General features: G+C 46.1%; 1 protein-coding gene across 1 annotated transcript in view; it reads right to left on the minus strand.

The window, feature by feature from the left end:
- Nucleotides 1–27,192, minus strand: part of COL27A1 (collagen type XXVII alpha 1 chain) — a 1,047,548-nt gene that overhangs the window by 886,029 nt on the left and 134,327 nt on the right. Inside the window, exon 6 of the mRNA XM_086924958.1 lies at nt 8,774–8,818. The gene's annotated coding sequence lies outside the window, so the exon portion shown is untranslated. The remainder of the gene's footprint in view (nt 1–8,773; nt 8,819–27,192) is intronic.

Genomic DNA, 27,192 nt, shown 5'->3' on the forward strand with positions numbered 1-27,192 from the left:
CCGCCAATCATCCCCGAATCATAGCCTCTGCCAATCATTTCTGAATCAGAATGGCCTCCGCCAATCTTCCCTGATTCATAGCCTCTGCCAATCATCTCTGAATCAGAAAAGCCTCTGTCCATCATTTCTGAATCAGAACGGCCTCCGCCAATCATCCCTGAATCATAGCCTCTGCCAATCATCTCTGAATCAGGACGGCCTCCGCCAATCATCCCTGAATCATAGCCTCTGCCAATCATCTCTGAATCAGAAAAGCCTCTGCCAATCATTTCTGAATCAGAACGGCCTCCGCCAATCATCCCTGAATCATAGCCTCTGCCAATCATCTCTGAATCAGAACAGCCTCCACCCATCATCTCTGAATCAGAACAGCCTCCGCCAATCATCTCTGAATCATAGCCTCTGCCAATCATCTCTGCATCAGAACAGCCTCCGCCATCATCTCTGAATCAGAACAGCCTCTGCCAATCGTCTCTGAAACAGGATAACCTCTGCCAATCATCTCTGAATCAGAATACCCTCTGTCAATCATCTCTGAATCAGAATACCCTCTGTCAATCATCTCTGAATCAGAATACCCTCTGTCAATCATCTCTGAATCAGAATACCCTCTGTCAATCATCTCTGAATCAGAATAGCCTCTGCCAATCATCTCTGAATCAGAATACCCTCTGCCAATCATCTCTGAATCAGAATACCCTCTGTCAATCATCTCTGAATCAGAATACCCTCTGCCAATCATCTCTGAATCAGAATACCCTCTGCCAATCATCTCTGAATCAGAATACCCTCTGCCAATCATCTCTGAATCAGAATACCCTCTGTCAATCATCTCTGAATCAGAATACCCTCTGCCAATCACCTCTGAATCAGGCTCTGCCAATTATCTTGAAGTTGGGATGGCTCTGTTGCTCATCTCAGAGGTGGATGGCATCTGTCAATCATCTAAGAATTTGGTTGACCACTATTGATCAACTAAGAGTTGGGAAGGTCAGATTTGGGAGGGTCTCTGTCAATCAGCTTAGACTTGGGAGAGCCTCTGTCAATTATCTCTGAGTCACTGCAGTGTTGGGATGCCCCATTGGTCCAATAAATCATCTATGGGCTGCAATGACTGGCAATCATCTAAGGGTTGGAATGACTGCATCAGTCATTGGAGGGCCTTAAATGGTTGAATCAATCATCTGAAGGATGGAATAACACTCAACCATTTCAGGGCAGGAATGACGGGTTCAAATGTCAAAGCTTTATTGTTTAAGTTAATAAAAAACATCACAATTTCACAATAGAGAGAAGGTCAAACAATTTGCAGGCATTTGAAATGTTTAAAAGACATGTAACTATTTTTCCTAAAAGAAAAACACAATTCAGATCATGTTAAACAAACTAAAAACAGAGCATGATTCTATATCATAAAATTACCCACGATATTGGTATCTCGTCAATACCAAAATTAAAGACGTTTATGCAGCGGCTTAGGATTTCAAAGGGGTTGGCGGCTCGTTGGCCTTGACTAGACGGGCGGTATATATCTCTTTCGGCCCTTTGATCTTTTCGTAAAGAAACAAAAATGTCATCAGTTTACAGGACTTTGCACAAAGAGCTTTAATGGGGGCCGGTCTGCAGGTTTGAATACACTAGTGAGGTGAATAAAATCTTGCCATGCTGTGCCACATAAGCAACATGTTTTGGGGCCTTTATCCCTCTATGCAGGTTGAGTGGCCAAACTTGGTTAACGTGGCAGGTGCCATGTGGGCGTTCTGGCACGGGGGTGGGGGGTTGTTCCAGCGCAAGATTTCACTCAGTCACTTTTCTGACGCCGCTGCGTCAAAACCTTATGCCTGCTTGAGGCCGGCGTAAGGTGTGACGCACCATGTTGCAGATTGGCTGGGTTGGCACAGTGCTGGAGTTGTGAAACACATCTGCATTTCCTTGCTCCATGAGGCGCCGCATTGTAAGTCCGTACAAACTAAACATCACACAGTTGTACCACTATATTGATACAATATTGATACAATTTTCCATAGATTTCAGTACCACTAAAATGACATTTCTGGATGCGGAACTGACATGCTTCCAGGGACAATTACAGACATCTCTATACAAAAAGCCAACAGATAGGAACACCATCTTGCACCACAGAAGTGCACACCCTAGAAATCTTAAGGCAAACTTGCCTTATGGCCAACTGTTGCGAATAAGGAGGAATTACTCTGATTTGTGCCAGTATGATACCCATGCCCAAACTTTTTGTATGGCCATGAAACAGCGCGGTTACCCCAAATAATTGCTGAAACATTCTTTTAAAAGAGCACACTTCATGCCCCGCGAATGCATCCTACAAGTACAAAAGCGAGCAGCACTTGACAGATTAGTGTGTGTAACAACTTTTTGTCCAGATACCCATAACATGAGAGGCTGTTTTGAAGAATTGGCACTTGTTGGAAGGTCTAGATTGTCCCTTTCCCAAACCAATATTTGCTTACAAGAAAAACCAGAGCATAGGGCAACAACTAAACAGGGCTGATATTACAGTGCCAAAGCCTTACAGTGCCAAAGCCCAAAAATGACATGCTAACTCAGTGGAACATGAAACCTATTGAGGGCCACCATCAATGTGGGAATTGTGTGGCATGTCCCAATACCATCGAAGGGAAAGAATTTTGCCATTCAGGAATAAAATGGAAACATCTGGATTTCTCAAATTGCAGAACTAAGCATGTTATCTATGTGATACAGTGTCCGTGCATGTTGATTTAAGTCGGCATAACAAGCCAACAGGTAAATATGCGAATCAGCCAACATCGCTCACGCATCAAGAAGAAAGTTATGACCGCACCCACGGCTGAGCACTGTGTCGAGAAAGGCCACAATGAACATGACTTCAACTGGTCTATCCTGTTCACGGCCAAGCAAACCAATCGCTGTCTTGATGTAGAAAGAGTCCTTTTACGAAAGGAAGCTTACCTCATTCTAAAATCCAATAGCACTCAGACAGAGTTGAATAACCTAACTGAAGTTGCAAGACTTGAAATTCCGTCTTCACTTGGACCGAATTGGCAGTTAGTGACCACTGACCCTCATCTCATTTTAATCTTTGGGTTTGAGCCCTCTTCCTTAATGAAAAACGGTGACCTTGGGGCTGCGCCGATTAAGGCACTAGCCACTACGCACAGGAAGCCCTTCAATTCACATACTGCGTTTTAGTGGTAGGCACACACGGTAGGCGCAAACACAACATGTCCTTGGGCATAATGAATAACTACATGACTAGCTTGCGACATTTCACTAGCCACACATACCTTCAATCCATATCCCACACTGCAATCGGGGGATTTTAATTAAAAAGATATATTTCACTACAAGTACCACAATCCTCGGGTCTGAGCGTGACATAAAGCACGCCCACAAAACGAGCGGCCATCTTTGTTGAGATTGACTGGGACGTGTGTTACATCCAGAGTGACTCGAGAAATAGGTAAGCGTTTTGCCAGATTTGTGGTAAAACCAGTTTGACTAAGCGCGCTATTTATTTATTTATTTATATACTTCTATAGCGCAAGAATCGAGCCCGAAAGGGTTATCTCAGCGCTTTGACAACAACAGGCCGCAAAGGTACTGTATAGGCAGCAATCCTAAAGTTATGTCTCCATAAACAGATTCGTTTTTAGCATTTTTCTAAAGGTGAGGTATTTGGAGATCTGTCTTAAACTAAGGGGCAAGTTGTTCCACAGGGCCGGCCCCACTGATGAGAGGGCTCGGCCGCCTTGTCTGGCTTTTTTAATGAAAGGTGGTTTGAGCAGGAGTAGGTTACTTGACCGTAATTCTCGTTCTGGTTTGTAGGGCTGGAGAAGTTTGGCTAGATATTTGGGGCCATTTCCAAATAAACACTTATGTACAGTGCAGCAAATTTTGAATTTAACCCGTTGGCGTATTGGGAGCCAGTGAAGTTTTTTCAACAGGGGTCCAGAAGATGTTCTGGGGGGGGGCATTCAGAATCAATCTTGCCGCCGTGTTCTGGACCACCTGCAAACGATTGATGGCATCCTCATTGGCTTGTATCAGAAGCCCGTTGCAATAGTCAAGGCGACTTATTACAAGGGCTTGAACCAGAGTCTTTCTGTAGGTGTCAGGTAACAGGGGGAAGACTCGCCTGCGTAATCCGATGGAGTGAAAACAAGCACCTGCAATTACATTTGCATGTTCTTTAAGAGTTAAGTTTTGGTCTAGTTTCACACCCAGATTTTTGATGGCAGGTTTAGGGGAGGGTACAGGTCCCAAATCTTGGGGCCACCAATCAGGGGACCAAAGCATGCTGGCTTTCCCAAAACACATCACTTCGGTCTTCCCGACATTGCACTGGAGGTAGTTGGCAGCCATCCAGTTGGAGATGGCCCTCATGCCTTCCGCAAAGTTTTCCCTAACATTAGGGTCAGGGGCATGGAAAGGGTAGAGGAGTTGAGTGTCGTCGGCGTACGACACTGGAGTGAATCCGTACTTCCTCACAATCTCAGCAAGGGGGGCCACATATACATTGAATAATGTGGGGCTTAGACATGAGCCCTGTGGCACCCCCTTAGTGAGCGCCCTGGAGATGGAGTGGTAGGGGCCCAGGCTGACAGATTGTGAGCGACCGGAGAGAAAACTCTCCAACCATGTAAGTGCCTGACCTCTGATGCCCACTCCTTGTAACCGGTTCAGCAAGATCGTATGAGAAACAGTATCGAAAGCAGCTGACAGGTCTAACAGCACCAGAATCATCGAGCCTCCTCTATCCTGTGACATCTTGATGTTATCGGTCACGAAGAGGAGTGCAGATTCGGTGCTGTAGTTGGGCCTGAACCCAGATTGGGATTGGTCCAGGCCCCCTGTCGCTTCGATAAAGCTAGAGATCTGAGTGTTGACATGTTTCTCAGCCAGTTTGGTCAGGAGGGGCAAGAGAGAGATAGGGCGGAGGTTGGAGAGTTCAGTCCAGGGAGAGGTGGTATTTTTACGTATCGGGTTCACAGTTGCCTCTTTCCACTGTTGCGGGAGCTTACCTTCTTTAAAAGAAAGGTTAAGGATTTTAGTAATAATAGGGCATAATGATCTGCTCAGGTTATCGGTTAACCTAGCCGGGAGAAGATCACAAGGAGAGCCAGATTTCATGTTTTCCAGGAGTGTTTGAACTTCATTTTCTGTAACTTCTGGAATGACTTTAAAGGTTTCTGAAGGGGTTTCTTGACATAAGGTAGTGGAGTCTTCCAGGTTATTAGGGTGCTTGGCCAAGATTTTATTGTAAATGGTGTCAATTTTGTCCTCAAAGAATTGGGAAATATTGTTGCATAGTTCTTGAGAGAAGGTATCCGGACTTTCGCATGCCAAGGGGTTAGTGAAGGTCTTGAGAATTTTATATAGTTCTCTAGTGGAGTTAGCAGCTTCATCAAGCTGGGAGCGCAGGCTGGTTTTTCTTGCCTTTTTGATGTTATTATAGTAGGTGGATATGGCCTGCTGGTAGAGCGCCTTACTAGCAAGAGAGTGGTCCTTTCTCCATTGCTTTTCCAGTTTCCTACATTTTTGTTTCTCTGTTTTTAATGAGTCGGAATACCATATTTGTTTTTTGGTGGTCGGGGGTTTTTTGACAGTCTTTTGCGGGGCTAGAGAGTTTATGGTCTCTAGAAGAGAGCTGTTTAGTTTGGATAAAGCCGAATCGATGTCATCAGAATCGGAAATAGTTGGCTCTTTCCAGGTTTGTTCAAAAGAAGTTGGAGTAATTTTGTGCCATGCTCTTTTAGTAATGCTCATAGTGGCCGGGGGAGCAGGGGGTTTATCTAGTCTCAGGAAGGAGAATTCCAACATGCTGTGGTCAGACCAGCTGATGGATATAGGAGGGTGACAGTGTATTAAAGGATAGTTAGTAAAGATCAAGTCCAATGTATGGCCTTTCCTGTGAGTAGGGCCACAGTTTCTTAGGTGAAGACCTAAAAGAGCCAGATCGGCAAGGAGAAGCTTGGTATCAGGATCATCAGCAATATCTGCATGGAAATTGAAATCTCCGAGAACAATAAAATTTTCTTTAGCTCTTAAGTGTGGGGCTAGTATTTCAGTTAAGGCGAGTGAAAAGCCAGCATTGGGGCCCGGAGGTCGATATACTAGGGCGCCTCTCCAGTGATCTTTAGTTTTGGTGTGAATTTTAAAAATCATGATTTCCATAGTCGGTAAATTAATTTGTTCCACTACCGTAATATGGATGTTTTCTTTAAAAATGATGGCAATTCCTCCACCAATTTTTATAGGGCGGTCTTGTCTTAAAATTTTATATCCTTGAGGGATACCCAGAGTTATGGATGAAAGAGTGTGAGGCTTCAGCCAGGTTTCCTTGAGGAAACATATTTCAGGTTTGTGACTTTGGATAGTATCCCAAATCTCTACATGATGTCGGGGCAATGATCGAACATTCAGGAGAAAACTTTTCCAGCCTTTAGTTTTTAAGGTGGTCTCATTGTCCCTAGCAGAACAAATAATAATGCAGTTGGAAGTGGCTTGGAATCTGCATAGGGGACAAGAAAACGGGCCCTCGGGAAAAGGCCAATTGTCGCTGGCACACCTCTGTAATCCCTGAGGTTGGAGTGCTAACAAGGACTGCGAGGTGTACCTGATGCGAGTGTCTTTAGTTGAGGCCATGGTGGAAAAGGCAAGCAGGGTAAGGTTAAAATGTTCCCCTTTTGTCTTTTACAGTACTCGAACGTGTGTGGCAGAAAACCGCCGTACAAATCACTTTAGATGATCAGGTAAGGGCCTCATTGCTCCGATGGAGCCCCCCAATAAGCTAGAATTGTTTGAACGGCAGGACAGCAGCATTAAAACGTTTTTAAATGTTTTGCAGCTCTGTATTTTCACGACATGGAGTGTTTGAAAGTGTATATGTGTTGAGTAAACTCCACATACAACGCGAATAATCAGAAAGGAATCTGCTAACAACGAATACAAAGGTAGGCCACATAATGGCTTTCACACTAGGCTAGGGAGGCTCTAGGTTTGAATAATTTACACTTCGCATTTTCTTAGCAGCCCCCTGCACCTTTCACTGCCAAAATGTTGGGGAATTAGAGAAAGAAAAATTTCCGAGCATAACAAGAGATTATTCCACAGTCCACCTCCTAAACCTGGTTTGTGGTCTTGAGCCAGAGACATTGCATTGGTCATTTGTGCAACTGCAATGGAGATAAACAATGAGATTTTTAAACACAAAACTTCATTGCTTTGTTGTTCACATCATACAGACAAAAGAAAAAAGGCCCTCCAGAGATTCCAGGAACGGGCTTCCTGTAATCGAAACGCGTCGGCATACTTGGAGGCACAGGCACACTTGGAGGCACATTTGAAGGAATCATTTACTCACAAGAACTATTTGTTAGCTTTAACACCATGAAAGAGTATCATTAATTTGACTCTATCCCTTACGCTCTCCTTCCTTCCTGCCTTTCTTTTCCTCCTTTTGATTTTGTCTCTCATTTATTGAGATTAAGTACACATCAATTTAATGTGATGATTTTTTTTGAGTTTGTGTAGATACATTGTGACATGTTTTGTTTATAAATTGGTGTGTATAGTATTGTAAATATATGTACAGTTTGTCCTATCTTTGCTAATGAATATATATATATGTAAAATAACTTTATAAGTAAAAAAAGAAGTCAAAGGTATGAAATATAAGTACATGGTCTGAATTCAATGAAGAGTATTCTTGACCTTCATTAATTGTTCTTGTTTTTTTTTAAAAGAGTGGTCTAGGCATTTGTGTGTTTTTTGCTTTGTAAATGCGGCGCATCCGTGGTGGCGCAAGGATTGCGATGCGAGTCGTAAGTTTCCGGGCGCATCCCTGCTAATTTGCAGGGATTCGCCAGGAAACGTAAATCTGCCCCGTTGTGCTTAGATCTTCCGCCGGCCGGATTGAAGAGTAGGATTCAAGAACCATCCAGGCATGGCGCCGTTTAGCCGGTATAGTTCTGTCTTCTAGTAATGAGTGAAGGTTGGCCGCTTTATCACTCTGTGAAAGGCTTGGAAGGAGGGGTTCTGCGCAGGAATGACTGAGTCAATCATGTTAGGGCTGGAATGACTCAGTCAAGCATCTAAGGGTTGGAATGGCTGAGTCAAGAACCTGAGGGTTGGAATGAATATGTCAATCATCCAAGGGTTGGAATGACTGTCACTCATCTGAAAGGCGGGGCTCTGAGCGGTGCCCACAGAAAGTGAAGACACCAGTGGGCACCATGGGAAGCGAGGTGCAGTTTATATGAACATGTCAGAGGGACCAGCAGGAACAGAGAGAGAGACAAGCACAGAGGGGTCTCATGGAAGGATGACTTTACATGGGTGAAATAAACACAGCCTTGAACACGAACTACACAGTTGGTGTTCAAGAAAGTAAATATGCGAAGGTGTGGTTGCGGCACCCCCTGGCGGCAGCGGAGGAACCCAGGTGGGACATACCAATGGCTGCATGAAGAGAAGGGTGCAGCGCCCCCTGGCGGGACATACCAATCACTGCATGAAACGAGGGGGGCGGGGGCGGCGCTCCCAGGCGGGACATAACAATGGCTGCATGAAACGAGGGGGGCGGGGCGGCGCCCCCTAGCGGGACATACCAATCACTGCATGAAACGAGGGGGGCGGGGCGGGGGCGGGAGCAGCGCGCCCTGGCAGGACATACCAATCGCTGCATGAAAAGAGGGAGGCGAGGGCGGCACGTATCCTCCCTCAACACAACTTTTCTCAACATAACACAACTTACCCGACTGCCTTTAGGACCGGCTCTTCCTACGGGACCCGGTAAACCCTGAAACAAGAGAAATACAAAGACACATGTGATGAGGCTTGGTCACAACCGGTCATCAGCTGGACAGTAGCCCAGACTGGTGCCCCCATTACAGGTAAACATGCAGCACTGTCCACATTACAGATACACCTGTGACTCTGCCCGTTCATTGATGAAGAAGTAGCTCTGTCCCATTTACAGGTATGTCTTACCAGTTATTACTGATAAACCTGCTGCTCTGTCCTATTATTAATAATTCTGTTTACAAGAGACAGAACCCCGGCACTCTAAATATTTTGTGTATAATTTGCAGATAAATTGTTACAGCCGGGAAACCCTTTGTGGGTAGCTGCTGCGCGTTATAAGTGCAATAATAATAATAATAATAATAAAGGCACCAAAAGATAATGAGAGAAACGTTCTGTCACAGGAATTATGCATACAAAACAGTGATTTAATTCCTCAGAAACACGTAAATAGTTTTTCAAACAGTCTTGACATCTACAAAGGATAGATTCTGTAATGTAAATAGAAATCCTGTCCCTTGTCTTGGTAGCACGAAAACAGCCAACGAGCGTTTCGTCACCACTGTGACTTCCTCAGAGCTTATATAGTATCGTCACGGGAGCCTGCAAAATTGCTCTCACTTTGACTTCAGAAATCTCAAACTATTGGCAATGCTTTGTCGAAACTAATAGCGGACAAACTAAGAAAGCCTATTCCTAATGCTTCAGATCCTATCCTGTTTAGTTATGTCCTAGGCGCTGAACTTTGACGTTGATTATTTTCTGGGCAGCTGAGACAGTCTATCAACTTGTAATTCTTCCAGTTCGAGTTGATAAATAGATTTAGAACTCAGATTTCAAACCTATATTGAAGTTTCTAATGGAGAATTCACCAAAAAACAAATTCAAAACAAAAACAAGCACAGCAGTCCATGTCTAACTGTCACTCGTACTACGAGTGACAGTTGGACACGGACTGCTGTGCTTGCCGCTTTACATCTCTACAGGGTCTTATCACAGTACCCGAAACACTGGAATTTTCTATCCTCCTGATCTGACTTAAGAAAAGACTACTACTTCACGAGTATCCCAGGGCTTTACCATGATACACCAATGATCTGGAACTTTCTTCTTTGTCGGCCGGACAACCAAGACACAGATCTGAATTTGGTTTTTAGCAACTTCACTATATGTTTGAAACATAATGTTACCCAGTAAGCATCTGTTCTTGGCATGTAGAGCTGTAGATGCACATGCTTTGCATACTCCTGCCATCTGGTGTTGGGTCTGGATGTTTGCACTTTGTTTTTCTCGAAGTCTTGTCCATTTCTTTCGGTGATAGTGCGCATGGGCATCGACTCAATTGTTAGATTGTTTTTCTGCAGAGGGTGAGAATGGAGTTAGCAAAGGTAGAATAGATGTCCATGCGTATGTACGTAAAGTGATAACACTGCATCAGGTACAGGCAAGCGGGGAGGCCGGTGGGGGCATGTGAATCTACAGCTCTTCATGCCAAGAACAGATGCATACTGGGTAAGTAACATTATCTGTTCGAGGCATGTGTGCTGTAGATTACATGCTTTGCATAGACAAGACAGCAGTTTTCGCCCAAAGGGGTGGCTAACCTGTAGCTGTTGGAGTTGTCTGAAAGAGTGTTCCGAGTACTGCCTGGCCCTCATTCGCTTGTTGCCTCGCTAACACATCTACACAGTAGTGCTTGGTGAATGTGTGCGGTGTAGACCATGTTGCAGCTTTACAAATGTCAGATATGTGGATGTTTCCTAAGAAAGCCCTAGCAGCTGATTGAGCAGGGTTTTTGCTAAATAAACCTTGCTTGAATTGAACCCTCAGTAACATTTACTAATAGTGTGCAGTGAAAACTAATGTAGGAAAGAGCCTAACATGAGGGAAAATGTTATTGCGCGAGCGCGTATTAAAAACATTGAAGTAGGCCACAAATGTTTCTTGACAAACGAAAAATAAAAGGACTAATGCTGCTTTTTGTGCACTTAATTAATGTTTTCCAGGAAAATAATATTATCTTGGGTTGTGCATGGATAAATGCAGCGCTGGGTGGGTGCGTAATGGACAGCATTATAAGTGATTAATGATACCTGTGGTTTTTTTTCCATAGAAGCATGGTTTTCTGCTTTCGAGGAAACTTTTGGGTTAATGAAATGAAAATAAATTCAAAAAATAATGTTGAACGAGATGGGGGAGGTGGAAGACGAGCGTGAGTGTGCCTGTCAAGAGTTAGCTGAAAGAAACAATTTATTCATCAAGTGACACAGAATTTGCTACATGACCGGATGGAGTAAACAAATGCTGTAACAGTGGCTCGAACTTGTATTTCCTGGGTTGGCAGTAGATATACAGAATAAATACATTTCTAAGACATTGAGTGAGATGGACATGACGAGAGTGGTGTGACAGTACACCCCCATCCTTACCAAACATGTGTAGATAAATCCTCTGTTCTCACACGAATGTGGGTTGGACATTTGGGTTTTAGGGTATAATTGAGGTTCCTGGCGGGAGGGGTTAAGTTAGTCGATGGCTTGCTTTCCTACCTGCATGAGGAGAGGTCGTGTTGGCTGTCTCCTATTCGTGAGCTGGCTGTTCCTCTTTGCGGAATCCTGATTTAGTCTTGGCCTCTTCGACTCTTCTTGAGGGGCCTTACTGCTCTCATGGCCAGGGAGTAGTTTTTCTTTTTCAATTGGGTTAGTATAGACAGAAACTGAATTTGCATATTCATTTGCAAATGTAATTTGTCTCTTCGCCTTTCCACTCCTTTATGCCCTGTCAATTTGAGATGTATTGTTGTCATTAGTTCTCGGATATTGCTACTCTGCGATGATCTATGATTTGTGCTGTATTTGGTATTGATGAGCATTATTTCACATTATCTAGATAACATATTTTACACACACTAGCAGCCCGTACCGACGTCGTCCGGGAATGAATTGCTGCCGGCCAGTAGTATATTGTTTTGTAGGATTTCGTTTTGATAGCATTTCCTATCTGTGACAGGCCTGTGAAACGCTCCGATTCACAGTGCACTGCTGATGCACTTAAGAGTGCGCGTTCAGTAGTGTGTGAAATCGAGTTTCCCTACTTTACTTTTCCTTGCAATATTATATAGCGCGAACTCGACAACATGGCATGAGCACAATTTACATTACAGAAGTACACATTAATTTGTAGTAGGCACTGGGAGACAAAGCGATTTGCCTGGGATCACAGGATGTTGAGCTGATGCCGAGATTCAAACGTAGCTCCCCAGCTCTAAAGTTCGCAATTCTAGAACTTGTGGCGGGAGGTGTGTTTAAAAGTGTATGTTGGTGCTGGCCATCAATGAGAGAGACCTGTGCATTTTTCAAATGGGTGGTGAAAAAATATGAGTATGTTGCCGGAGATGTGGGCCGCCGTGCCACCAATGTACTTACCGGGGGAGGGTAAACACCCATTATTCCGCAACTTTCTTTCCGCATACCATCACTCCGCATACTTTCATTACGAAAGTACCATGACTCCGCAATGCCATTATAACGCATGGTATTACATTTTATATGCTTTTACCACGCATACATTTACAACGAAATTCGTTGTAAATGCATGAATGGTAAAAGCATGTTTTTTTAATGTTTGGATAAGGTAAGTATGGGTATAGGGGTATATGTTTTGGGGTACTGAGGTATATGTTTTGGGGTGTTTGGGTATTTTAAAGGTTCAGATATAGTTTTGGGTTATGGGGTACAGGGGTAGTTTTAGGGTTTAGGGATAGGTATGGGTTTTGGGGTACAGGGGTATTTTTAGGGTTCAGGGCAAGGTTTGGGTTTTGGGTTATAGGAGTATTTTTAGGGTTCAGGGGTAGGTTTGGGTTTTGGGGTACGGGGTATTTTAAGGGTTCAGGGCTAGGTTTGGGTTTTGGGGTACAGGGGTATTTTAGTGTTATGGGGTAGGTTTGGGTTTTGGGGTACAGGGTTATTTTTAGGGTTCAGGGCTAGGTTTGGGTTTTGGGGTACAGGGGTATTTTTAGGGTTCAGGGGTAGGTTTGGGTTTTGAGGTACAGGGGTATTTTAAGGGTTCAGGGCTTGGGTTGGGTTTGGGGTACAGGTGTATTTTAGGGTTCAGGGGTAGGTTTGGGTTTTGGGGTACAGGGGTATTTTTAGGGTTCAGGGCTAGGTTTGGGTTTTGGGGTACAGGGGTATTTTAGGGTTCAGGGCTAGGTTTGGGTTTTGGGTACAGGGGTATTTTAGTGTTCAGAGGTAGGGGGTTTTGAGGTACAGGGGTATTTATAGGGTTCAGGGCTAGGTTTGGGTTTTGAGGTACAGGGGTATTTTAAGGGTTTAGGGATAGGTTTGCGTTTTTGGGTACAGGGTATATTTATAGGGTTAAGATGGGTTAGTGTTTAAGGGTGTTGGGGTATTTTAAGGAGTACGGGTGGGTTATGATTATGGCGTGCAGGGGTATTTAAAGGGAGCAGGGTGGGATTAGCACACGATATGAGACATGGCATGAAGGGCGGAACGTACCACACGCCCCCAGCGTTTGTCACGCCCCCAGCACCCCCCCACAGCACAACGCAGACACTCCCACAAGGGACTACTTTACTGGCACAGTTCTTTTACCTTTTAAATGTATATGGTGGGCGTCTGCATAGCCTATGTCCTTCTGCTGCAAATGCCCTTTCCAATAGGGTGTGGAGATTGGTGCTGTGGTTCCTGAGATTACCCGCCTCAACGGTTTGGGCTCTCTCTTTATTATATTAGTATTATATTAGTATGGATAAATGAGTCTGTCTGTATGAGAGGTGTTTATTCTAGTTTTATGAGTATTTTAGGGACAAGTATTAGTTTGCCAAACCCTATCAACTATCGAAAGATTGCATCACCGTAATTGGTATGTTAGAAATGGAGATACAATTTTGGTCTTTCGTAAGTTTGGTAATTGTTTAGTAATTCACTAACCCAACGTGAAGGGACTGTTGGGTAATGAAATTGGGCCTTGTCTATAGAAAATGATTAGTCCCAGATTGCTGGATCACAGCCCCCGTTTGCGGGTTGGAATGCACCGTAGGGTGTATTGGTACAGTCCTCTTTGCTTTTGCATAGCAAGTTTGAATACATTGTCTTAAAAAAAAATATTGAAAACTACATTTTGGGCTTATATGCAAAATAGTATCTCCCAAAGTTCAGACACTTCAGTTTTGTCTCATAAAACCTCTCCCGTCGTTTGAGCAATATCTGGACGAAGTCCAACCACAGTCGGCAAAATCTTCGTCCATGAGGTTTCGCTGTGGTGTCTGTTAGTCATTTCTAATACAGCGAAATGGGGTCGGATAAGGATGAATATTGTTTCTCATGTCGACCTAACCTACAAGAGAACAATTTCCATACATTACTTTTCTGTCCAGCATTTTCCATCCAAAAGACGAAAATGGATTAAAGCCATTTGTCGGAACTTGTGAATTCGGGCTGGCTCTGATACAACAAGAATACTAACATCAGATACTTCACAGATTTCCTTTTTGTGTTAGCAGAAACTTGTTTGCCGTCAATGTATTAAGGAAAAAAAGGCATGAAATTGTAATGTTCCAGATCGCGATGTGCTGCTTTAAATATTCATAGCCCTTTCTGCACTTGAACTTTACACTTTATATTTGCCTGGAATTCATGCAGAAAGCCCCAGATACCTATATGCTCATTTGCACATGCTACGCGCTGCCTCAAGTAACTTTGTGCACTTTTAAAGCATTTGTACGTTTATTTGTTGTCTAGAATCTATGAAGAAGTCTTTGAAGTATTTAAGCTTCCCCCTATGTTTAAAATGAACTGAATAGCAAGCTTAGCATTTTATCGTATTTTATTGATCGATTCGCCAGTATTTTAATGTTTATGTAAAACTTTATTAATTGCAATTGTCCAAAGATGTAATAAGGGAAAGATTTTTATCAAAATTATGCTTATCATCATGTATGACCTGTTTTTATTTTGAATCTTTTGTGGTTTTTTAAAGCAAATGAAGATTAATTAATGAATGAATGAATACATTTAACTATCCACTGAGCAATACCGGATTTAGCAATAGGATTGCCTTTGTGTCGTGGAGCAAAAGCCACAAAGAGCTGTTTAGTTTTATGAAATGGTTTTGTTCTTTCTATGTTATACAATAATGCTTGTTTAACATCCCATGTGTGTAGTGCGCATTTTGCCACTGAATCTAGTTGAGGAAAGAACACAGGCAGCTCACCAGGTTGATTGATGTGAAAGGCAGATACCACCTTTGGAAGGAATTTGGCTTAGTGCGTCGGGCCACTTTGTTTTGGTGGACGTGACAAAATGGTTCCTCTATGGTTAGTGCCTGAAACTCACCCACTCTCCTCAGTGATGTAATAGTGTAACGTGGGCGAGAAGCAGACCAGGACAAAATGGGGTGTTCTTTCAACATAGTACGGTTTATTGGGGCGAAAACACAATATGTAGAAGAAACAGGGAATGTTCGTCCCAGAGGCTTCTAGAGAGTCTATACTTGGTCCTTCTTTACAAGGGATTATGGGAGTCGTAGTCCGCTTCCTTCCAGGGATTACTGGGGACACCTCCGTGTTTTGTGGCAGCCCCTCCCATCACTGTCCTTGGTTGGTGCTCCGCAGGGGGTTGCACCGGACCACAGGGGACGAAAGAAAACACAGAAAAGAAATGGCAGGAAAGGGGTTCTCCTTCCTTTACGTGTCGCGGGTGTGCCGGGGAAATGTAGGGAAAGTCACCACTACCGTCACCAATGTGTTAGCGCTCTTGCGGCGGTTAACAGGCTCTTATACTTGCTCACCCGTACTGCCCCCAGCCTTTGCCTCAACCCGGGTCCCTCCCGGCGTCAGCCCGAGACGTCCCCGTACCTTGTTGAGTCACAACCCTTCTCCTGAGCCGTGGCGGGCTTCAACGCGTTGCCAGCTAGGGGCCGCTGCCCTCCTCGTCGGTCATTCGTTCTCTCCTCCCGCAGTGAAGTTTCTTCGGCAGTAGCTGGTTCCGGGTTCTTCTGTGGCATCGTAACGTTGTTCCACGGCAGCACTTCAAAGGTTATCACCAGCATCTGCTCCTCACAAGCAGGTCCCAGCGATTGGCTGTCTTCCTCTGCGTCTTTCGTTTTCACAACGCCTGAACCACGTGACCCCATCACATGACCGGCCCAGGCATAGGAATTAAAGGGGCCGTACTCCCCGGGGACGTTCTGCAAATATATAATGAGAGAACAGTGAGGGGAAAAGTGCCCCGATTGTGCCTCCAGAGAGTCTGTGTCCTCACAAATAGCTATGAGGAAAGCAACTTTACAAGTGAGAAATTGCAGTTCACATTTATGCAATGGCTCGAAGGGTGGACCCATTAGTCTGGTAAGGACAATGTTAAGATTCCATACTAGAGCAAGTGGAAGTCTTGGTGGAATGACTCTTTTAATTCCTTCCATAAAAGCCTTGATAACAGGTACTCTGAAAAGGGACAGAAGTTGTCTATTTTGAAGGTATGCAGCTATTGCAGCAAAATGTAAGCATATGGACATGTAAAATAATCCAGACAGCTGTAAGTGTAGTAAATATCAAATTATTTTTTGGATGGAAGCATCTAGTGGATTGATATAGTTGTTATTACAATAGATATCAACCGCTTCCATTTAGCTGTGTAACGAGCCCTTGCTTGAGGCCTTCTGGCCTCGTTAATGATGTTCATACTGTCTGGTGGAAGGTTCAGATAACCAAACTCTATGATTTCAGGAGCCAGATCAGAGTATGTGTCCATGGCTCTGGGTGTGAGATATTGTTTTTGATGGGGAACTATCGAGAGCTCCAACCGGGTCATGAACCAAGGTTAACGGGCCCATGTGGGAGCTATTAGGATCAGAGTGAGGGATGTTTGACTCAGTTTCCGAACCACTATTGGAATGATTGGGAGAGGCGGAAAAGCGTAGACAAATATCCCTGACCAGTTCATCCATAGTGCATCGCCTTTGGACAAAGGGTGTGGATACCTGGAGGCGAAGCTTGGACATTTTGCATTTTGTGTGTGGTGAACAGATCTATGTCTGGGAACCCCACATTTGAAAGAATGGGAGGAGAACTTGAGGGTGGAGTTCCCACTCATGAATCTGTTGTCTCTGCCTGCCGAGAAGATCTGCGATCTGATTGTTTTCTCCTGGGAGGTGTTCTGTCAGGAGATATATTTTGTGATGTATGGCCCACCTCTAAATGGCTTGTGCGAGGCGTGACAGCTGGAGAGAGCGTGTCCTCCCCTACTTCAGTATGTAATACGTGGCTGTCATGTTGTCAGTGTGGACTAGGACAGCTTTGCCTGTATGGTGAGACTGAAAGGCTTGGAGCGCCAGAAACACCGCTAGCAGCTCTCGATGATTTATGTGAAGCTGCTTTAGTTTTTGACTCCACCAACCTTGAATTGTGTGAGTCTGGAGATGAGCTCCACAACCAGTGAGCGATGTGTCTGCTGTTAACACTGTCTGTGGAACCGGGCCGATGAAGGGCCGCCCCTTGGAAAGGTTCTCTGGATTCCACCACTGCAGAGAGCGATGGATGCGGCCGTCCACCAACACTAGATCTGATAACTGACCCTGACACTGGCTCCTCTGACGGGCTAAGCATTCCTGAAGGGGACGCATTTGAAGTCTTGCATCCCAAACTATGATGATGCAAGACGCCATCATTCCCAGTAGTTGCATATATACTCGAGCTGGTAATGACTGGTTGGGCTGAAACTGTGAAATTAGAGCCTGAATATTGCAGACCCTGGCTGCATTGGGACAGGCTAGAGCCTTTTGAGTATTAAGAGTGGCTCCTAAGTATGTTTGCCTGTTGGAGGCTTGGAGATGGGACTTCAACACATTTACTGTGAATCCGAGATCGTGCAGTAACTGTACTGTTATTCGAGTGTACTGGATACACTTTGGGTAAGAACTGGCTTTGAGAAGCCAATTGTCTAGGTATGGGAAGACATGAATATGTTGCCTTCGCAGGTGAACTGCGACTACTGCCAGGCATATTGGGGAATATGTATGAAAAGGCAGATTTGCGAGTCCTTAATAGCGATTTTTTGTGCGCTATCAAGGACTCTCTAACTGCTATGTATGTAGGAATCGCAATAATAATTCCTTGCAAGTCGCAATTAAGGAACCCCTTCCCATTCATTCCTATGGGCCAAGAGGCAAGATTGCAAGGGTTCCATAAGGACACCTTGTTGCACCCCTGAAATGTGCATATGTGCACATGTGGTGCACATACATGCCCTAAGGGCATATATGTGTGCCACATGGCACTTTGAAAAAAGCAAAAAAGTGCTTTTTCAAAGAATTCGCAAATTACCTCCAACTGTATGTTGGGGGTAATTTGCGATTTCTTATGCCAAGTTTGCACAATTTAGGTGATTTCTTCATTGCATTTAAGGAATCACAATTTGCAATTCCTTAAATGCAATTGCAAAAAAGGGAATCGCAAAGTTTGCGATTCCCTATTTCGCAATGGCCTTTTGGGATGATACATCCCAAAAGGCCCTTTCCTGTTCGAAAATGCTCAGATTCTGATAATCGATTAATTTGCAAACGGGAATTGAGCTTCATACATATGCCCCTTGGAGAATAATCTGGGAACAGTGGTGACTGAATGGAAGCACTTTGAAAGGTAGTGTTGTCCCGCTACCACAAACCTCAGATATTTGCGATGACCGGGATGTATTGGAATATGGAAGTATGCGTCCTTTAAGCCTAGAGTAGACATAAAGTTGCCTTGCTGTAGGAGTGTGAGCACTTGTTTATTATTTATTTCCGCATTTGTAAAGCGCCTGGTTACACCAACTGGTGTGTCCCCGCGCTATTTGGACCGTTAGCAAACTTTGAGAGTCTGTGTCTTCAGTTTAAGTACTACTTCTTATTCTGTACAACCATGCTTTTAGTTTTTTCCTAAAAAGTTTCTCTGATGGTTCCCCCCTAAAAGGTCAGGGGAAGAGCGTTCCGGCTTTTTGCTGCCAGGTAGCCGAAGGAGCATGCTATCTATCTATCTATCTATATAAAATTTGTAACGCGCGCAGTTACCCAGGGGCATCCCGGCGCTGAATTCGTGCCTTCCTTATCATGGGTACTTTCAACAAATGTGTCCCTGTGGATCTCAGTTGTCTTCCTCTCTCATAGGGAGTCATAAGAATATTAAGATACAGTGGACACCTGCCGTGCAAGATTCGATGCCCAGTGCACAGTGTCTTAAATGATATTCATTTCTGAATCGGTAGCCAGTGTAGTGAGTTTAGTGCATTCTTTAAGGATGCTTTCTTTGGCAGATTTAAAACAAGACAGGCTGCCGCATTCGGAACAGATTGCAGCTTCTGGAGTCCTTTTTTGTTTGCACCCAGGTACAGCACGTTTCCATAATCTAGCCTGGAAGTGACAAGTGCGTGGGTCAGGGCCTGTCTTGCCGCCAGAGGTAGGATGTCTAGGGTCTTCTTTAATATTCTCAGGATTCCAAAACATCTCCGTGCCACCCTTTTGATCTGAGACTCAGAGGATAATCTATGGTCTATCCATATTCCCAGGTTCTTCACTTCCGTCCTTGGGTGGGAATCTGACCTAAACTTGCTGGCCACCAAGCTGATGACCAGATAGATGGTGTGTTTCCGACTATTAGTATTTCCGTCTTGTGTCCATTAGTATAAGCCTGAGAGAGCCATCCTTTTTCGGTATGAGAAAGTATAGGGAGTAAAGCCCAATTCTTAATATTGTAAAGGTACGGGCTCTACGGCTCCCTTTTGCATAAGAGACTGAACCTCTTATTCAAGGAGATGTAGATGCTCTGGTGACATTTTGTGTGAACGTGGAGGAATATTTGGTGGATTGTTGGAAAGCTTCAGGCAATAACCAGATTGGATAATTCCTAGTAGCTATCTGTCTGAACTCTTTGTATGCCAGACGGGGAGGAATTGAGAGAGACATCCCCCAACAGGTGTGGAATGAACGGAGGAAGAGGAGGCAAGTCACTGTTTGTTTGTTGAGGGGGAGGTGTGGGGTGTGGAACCTTTACCTATTCCCTTGCCGTTATTGCCTCTAAATCCACCTCGAAAGTAACTTTTCGAAGAGGGTGACTGACGCCTCTATATGATGTTGAGGTGTTATCTGTAGATATGCCTTTGAAGCCCCCTCTGTAGAAGGAGCGACAAAGAGAACCCTAATTTGATGGGGACTGTAGGTCTCCCATAGATTTTGCAACATCTGTGTCCTTCTTAATCTTCGCTAAGGAAGCACCTATCACAGGACCAAAGAGATGCTCATTGTCAAAAGGAAGATTTAAGATAGAAGCCTGGACTTCAGGTTTAAACCCTGAAATTTTAAGCCAGGCGTGCCTTCTTAGCAAGACACTGTGTTGATTGCACGAGCAGCAGTGTCAGCCACATCCAAAGTGCATCTAATGGCAGTGTTTGAAATGAGTTTCCTTTCCAAAATTAGGTTGTGTGCCTTAGCGTTATGTTCATCAGGTAGAAATTGGAGTAATTGCTCCAATTCGTTGTAGTCCGCTCTGTCGATCTAGCTAAGAGAGCCTGAGTATTGGCAATACGCCAGTGATTGGCTGCTTGTGCAGCTACTCTTTTTCAGAGGCATCTACTAGTTTAGATTCCTTGTCTGGAGGAGGGTCATCCCCAGATGTTTGGGGCATTAGAAACCACTAGAGAATCTAATGGTAATTGACCCTAGATGTAAACTGGATCTGTTGGTGCAGATTTATACTTCTTATCTATCCTTGGTGTAAGAATACTTGCGCAAACCGGATTTTTAAAAATGTCGTCCGCATGTTTTAGCATACCCTTAAGCATAGGCAGTGTGAGGGTGGATCTCTGGGAAGAGCTTAGTGTCTCAAAGATAAAATCCTCCTCAAGTGACTCTTTAGATATTCAGCAGCCCTATTTATTAGATCTCTGTACAGTACATTTTCTTCAGGTGTAGAGGGTTTTGTAGGGTATTTATCTGGATCGTTATCAATGTTTGGATCTGTATTATAATCGTTCCATGTATCAGGACTATTATCGTCTACCCTGTCCCCATCATCCTGGATGTCAGGTGATTGTGGTGGTGGTGAATTTGTGGGTGTTATTAAATTAGAGTTAATAGGGGAAGTAGGTGATAGAGGAGGAGGAGAGGGATTAGTACACACATGTTTTCTCTTAAGAGGAATGTGGTAAGTGTCCTACATTTCTGGTTTGCGTTTTAATGGCAATTTGGCGTGAATATGTCCAGTTTTGGGATAGATGACCAGTTCCATTTGTTTCGGTCCAGGTTTGAAGACTAGACATCAAAACGATTCTCCTTTGATGGAGTAGAAGTGTTTTTTTGTTTCGTGCCAATGTTTTTGGAGCCGACGTTTTAGGCATCGAAGTGTTTGAATCCGAAGATGATTTCTGTTTCGGTACTGAAGGGATAGTTACCAAAACGTGCTTCGGTCTCAGTGCCGATTGTTTTGGCTTGGTGCCCAAATGCGGCCAAATCGAGCCCAAGCAAGAAGACTTTAATATTTGTTTGGGTGCCAGGCTAGAATGCGGGGCATTCAAAACATGGTCTTGTGCCAACCTAGGCCCAAAGGCAGAGGAGGTACCGAAGACTTTTACTTGGGCAGAGGTAGAGTTTGGGGCAGAGGAGGATCGGTATTCATGGTATGCTGACCATGCGGGATGTCTTCATCCATGTCGGATTCGGCTTCTGAAACAGAAATGTGTTCTTCTTCTTCCTCAGCTCCTTGAGTCTCGAAGACATTGTGTTCGGAATCTTCTCTGAAGAGATTCGGAGCTTAGCCGCTGTGTTGTTGTTGTATTTTGTGACGTCCAGCCTGTCAACACGGAGCATCTTCTTGGATTAGAAGGATCTGCCCGCGTTACAGTCTTTTTTGTAGTGCTCCAACGAGAGGCAAAAGTTGCACACCTCGTGCAAGTCGGCGTGCCGGTCCTTGGCGTGGCACCGAGGACAGAATTTAAATGGAGTCTGTTCAATCGACTGTAAGCTGGCACGAGGCAGCTAGACCCAACAGCCTTCCACTAAGTTTCCGATTGAAAGAGATTTTCCTGAACGATAGTATACGCGGAGAATGGAAAACTTGATTGAATAACAATACTGTCGAAGGTAAGTGGATTGTGCACCAGGAGGAACCCGTGAAGCCGTGTTAAACCGGAGTGCAGCAATTTACGTCCGAAGCCGATGGCAGAAAAAACCAATCTAACAATGGGGTCGATGCCCATGTGCACTATCACAGAAAGGAGGAGTCACCTACCTCGTGACTGGGAAGACTTCTTCGGAAAAAAACAAAGTGCAAACATCCGGAACCAACACTAGAAGGCAGGAGTATGCAAAGCATGTGATCTACAGCTCACATGCCTTGAATGTGTCTCTCTTGTTGAATATATATTATTAAGTTGTCAGCTGTCCTGCGGGTATATTACTAATGTATCTCATGCTGCGAGTATCTCAATAAAGTGTCTCTTGTGCTGCATGGATGATAGCATCGTCTCCTGTGCTGTGTGCAATAATAACGTGTCTCTGGTGCTGGTGTATGTTAGTTATGTGTCTCTTGTGCTGTGTGTATGTTACTAAAGTGTTTCTTCTCATGTTACATGTATGTAACATATCTCTCATGATGCATGTGTTAGTAACATGTCTGTCATGCTGCATGTATGTCACAAATGTGACTCTCGTTGTTTGTGTATGGTACTAATGTGTCTCTCATGCTGCATGTATGATAGTAACCTGTCTTTCATGCTGCATGCATGTTGGTAACGTGTCCTGTGCTGCACATGCTAGTAACATGTCTCTCCTGTTGTGTGTGTAAGTAACGTGTCTCTTCTGCTGCGTTTATGTTACTAACATGTCTCTTGTGCAGCATGTATGTTAGTGACTTGTCTCTTATGCTGCATGTATGTTAGTAAAGTGTGTCTCATGGTGAGTGTTCGTAACGTCTCTCCTGCTGCATTTGCTACTAACATGTCCCTTGTGCAGCGTGTATGTTAGTAACCTGTCATTGGTTCTGCATGTGTGTTAGTAAAGTCTGTCTTATGCTGCGTGTGTTAGAAACATGTCTTTGTTGCTGCATGTGTGTTAGTAACATGTGCTTTGTGCTGTGTGTATATGGTTGTAACAGGTCTTTCCTGCTGTATGTATGTTAGTAACGTATTTCTTGTGTTTTTGCATGTTAGCAACATGTTTCTCATGTAGTATTTATGTTAATACCATGTATTGTGCTGCGTGTATGTTAGTGACATGGCTCTCGTGCTGCATATATGTTAGTAACATGTCTCTCGTGTTAGTAGCTTGCCGCTCATGCAGCGTCTATACTAGTAACATGTCTCCTGTGCCTGTATGCTAGTAATATGTGGTGGTGCTAGCAGTGGTGGCAGCAGTGGTGGTGGTGGCGGTGTTGGCTGTGGTGGTGGCAGTGGTGGAGGTGGCGGTGTTGGCAGTGGTGGCAGTAGTGGTGTTAGTGGCGGTGTTGGCAGTGGTGTCAGCAGTGGTGGAAGTGGCAATGTTGGGATCGGTGTGAGCAGTGGTGGTTGTGGCAGTGTTGGAAGTGGTGGTGATGGCGGTGTTGGCAGTGGTGTCAGCAGTGGTGGAAGTGGCAATGTTGGGATCGGTGTGAGCAGTGGTGGTGATGGCGGTGTTGGCAGTGGTGGTGGAAGTGGTGGTGGCGGCTACAGTGGTGGTGGTTGTGGGAGCAGCTGTGGTGGCAGCAGTGGTGGTAGTGGGTGCAGTGGAGATGGTGGTGGTACAAGAGTGAACATCCTCTCACAAGCCTCAGATACATGTATGTCCAGAGGCCACTGCCCTCTGAGACAGTCTTTATAGCAGCCCGGGGCACCGTGATAAACCTGGCACCAATGACGCCCGACTGTGATGGGGTGTGCCGGTAATTGCACCCCAGTGTCACATAATTACAGGCTGTTGTCTCTGAACCAGGGGTACATGGGAGCAGGGTGAGATGGAGAACGAAAAGGGGTGTGCAGGGTGTGAGCCAGTTGGTTGGGGCACTGAGCTCTACCCCTATCTTGTAGAAGAGGGCCAGATTGGTGAGGGGGGCTGCACTTGTGCCAGTTGTGCAAGAGTCATTGCATGATCCCACTCAGGATACAGCTCCACCAATCCATAATGAGCACCTTGTGGCTTCCTCCTCCCTGAACTAGACTTGGATAGTGAGAGTGCACAGGCCCCCACGAGCAACACCTTACACAGTGAGCCTCCAAAGGCTCCCACGAGCAACACCTTACACAGTGAGTCTGCACAGGCTCCCACGAGCAACACCTTACACAGTGAGCGTGCACAGGCTCCCACGAGCAACACCTTACACAGTGGGCCTTCAAAGGCTCCAACGAGCAACACGTTACACAGTGAGCCTGCACAGGCTCCCACGAGCAACACCTTACACAGCGAGCATCCAAAGGCTCCAACGAGCAACACCTTACACACTGAGACTGCACAGGCTCCCACGAGCAACACGTTACACAGAGAGCGTGCACAGGCTCCCACGAGCAACACCTTACACAGCGAGCCTCCAAAGGCTCCAACGAGCAACACGTTACACAGTGAGCCTGCATAGGCTCCCACGAGCAACACCTTACACAGCGAGCATCCAAAGGCTCCAACGAGCAACACCTTACACAGCGAGCCTCCACAGGCTCTCAGGAGCAAGCCCTTACACAGCGAGCCTCCACAGGCTCTCAGGAGCAAGCCCTTACACAGCGAGCCTCCACAGGCTCCCACGAGCAAGACCTTACACGGCGAGCCTGCACAGGCTCCCACGAGCAACACTTTACACAGTGAGCGTGCACAGGCTCCCATGAGCAACACCTTACACAGCAAGCGTGCACAGGCTCCCAGGAGCAAGACCTTACACTGCGAGCCTCCACAGGCTCCCACGAGCAAGACCTTACACAGCGAGCCTGCACAGGCTTCCACAAGCAAGACTTTACACAGTGAGCCTCCAAAGGCTCCAACGAGCAACACCTTACACAGTGAGCGTGCACAGGCTCCCACGAGCAAGACCTTACACAGCGAGCCTCCAAAGGCTCCCACGAGCAACACCTTACACAGCGAGCCTCCAAAGGCTTCAACGAGTAACACCTTACACAGTGAGCTTGCACAGGCTCCCACGAGCAACACCTTACACAGCGAGCCTCCAAGGGCTCCAACGAGCAACTCCTTACACAGTGAGCCTGCACAGGCTCCCACGAGCAACACCTTACACAGTGAGCGTGCACAGGCTCCCACGAGCAACACCTTACACAGCGAGCGTGCACAGTCTCCCACGAGCAACACCTTACACAGCGAGCCTCCAAAGGTTCCAACGAGCAGCACGTTACACAGTAAGCCTGCACAGGCTCCCACGAGCAACACCTTACACAGTGAGCGTGCAAAGGCTCCCACGAGCAAGACCTTACACAGCGAGCCTCCAAAGGCTCCCACGAGCAACACCTTACACAGCGAGCCTCCAAAGGCTTCAACGAGTAACACCTTACACAGTGAGCTTGCACAGGCTCCCACGAGCAACACCTTACACAGCGAGCCTCCAAGGGCTCCAACGAGCAACTCCTTACACAGTGAGCCTGCACAGGCTCCAACGAGCAACACCTTACACACTGAGACTGCACAGGCTCCCACGAGCAACACCTTACACAGTGAGCGTGCACAGGCTCCCACGAGCAACACCTTACACAGTGAGCGTGCACAGGCTCCCACGAGCAACACCTTACACAGCGAGCCTCCAAAGGCTCCAACGAGCAACACGTTACACAGTGAGCCTGCACAATCTCCCACGAGCAACACCTTACACAGCGAGCATCCAAAGGCTCCAACGAGCAACACCTTACACACTGAGACTGCACAGGCTCCCACGAGCAACACGTTACACAGTGAGCGTGCACAGGCTCCCACGAGCAACACCTTACACAGCGAGCGTGCAAAGGTTCCAACGAGCAAGACCTTACACAGCGAGCCTCCACGGGCTCTCAGGAGCAAGCCCTTACACAGCGAGCCTCGACAGGCTCCCACGAGCAAGACCTTACACGGCGAGCCTGCACAGGCTCCCACCAGCAACACGTTACACAGTGAGCGTGCACAGGCTCCCACAAGCAACACCTTACACAGCGAGGTTGCACAGGCTCCCAGGAGCAAGACCTTACACTGCGAGCCTCCACACGCTCCCACGAGCAAGACCTTACACAGCGAGCCTGCACATGCTCCCACAAGCAAGACTTTACACGGTGAGCCTCCAAAGGCTCCAACGAGCAACACCTTACACAGTGAGCGTGCACAGGCTCCCACGAGCAACACTTTACACAGTGAGCCTCCAAAGGCTCCAACGAGCAACACCTTACACAGTGAGCCTGCACAGGCTCCCACGAGCAACACGTTACACAGTGAGCGTGCACAGGCTCCCACGAGCAACACCTTACACAGCAAGCCTCCAAAGGCTCCAACGAGCAACACCTTACAAAGTGAGCCTGCACAGGCTCCCACGAGCAACACGTTACACAGCGAGCCTCCAAAGGCTCCAACAAGCAACTCCTTACACAGTGAGCCTGCACAGGTTCCCACGAGCAACACCTTACACAGCGAGCGTGCACAGGCTCCCACGAGCAACACCTTACACAGCGAGCCTCCAAAGGCTCCAACGAGCAACATGTTACACAGTGAGCCTGCACAGACTCCCACGAGCAACACGTTACACAGTGAGCGTGCACAGGCTCCCACGAGCAACACCTTACACAGCGAGCGTGCACAGGCTCCAATGAGCAAGACCTTACACAGCGAGCCTCCACAGGCTCCCACGAGCGAGACCTTACGCAGCGAGCCTGCAGAGGCTCCCACAAGCATGACCTTACACGGTGAGCCTGCACAGGCTCCCACGAGCAACACCTTACACAGCGAGCCTCCAAAGGCTCCAATGAGCAACACCTTACACAGTGAGCCTGCACAGGCTCCCACGAGCAACACCTTACACAGCGAGCCTTCAAAGGCTCCAACGAGCAAAACCTTACACAGTGAGCCTCCAAAGGCTCAAATGAGCAACACCTTACACAGTGAGCCTGCACAGGCTCCCACGAGCAACACGTTACACAGTGAGCATGCACAGACTCCCACGAGCAACACCTTGCACAACGAGCCTCCAAAGGCTCCAACGAGCAACACCTTACACAGTGAGCCTGCACAGGCTCCCAAGAGCAACACCTTGCACAGCGAGCCTCCAAAGGCTCCAACGAGCAACACCTTACACATTGAGCCTGCACAGACTCCTACGAGCAACACATTACACAGAGAGCGCGCACAGGCGCCCACGAGCAACACCTTCCACAGTGAGCGTGCACAGGCTCCCACGAG

The sequence above is a fragment of the Lissotriton vulgaris genome, chromosome 5, assembly GCF_964263255.1.
Source record: "Lissotriton vulgaris chromosome 5, aLisVul1.2, whole genome shotgun sequence".
NCBI classification, from domain to species: Eukaryota; Metazoa; Chordata; class Amphibia; order Caudata; family Salamandridae; genus Lissotriton; species Lissotriton vulgaris.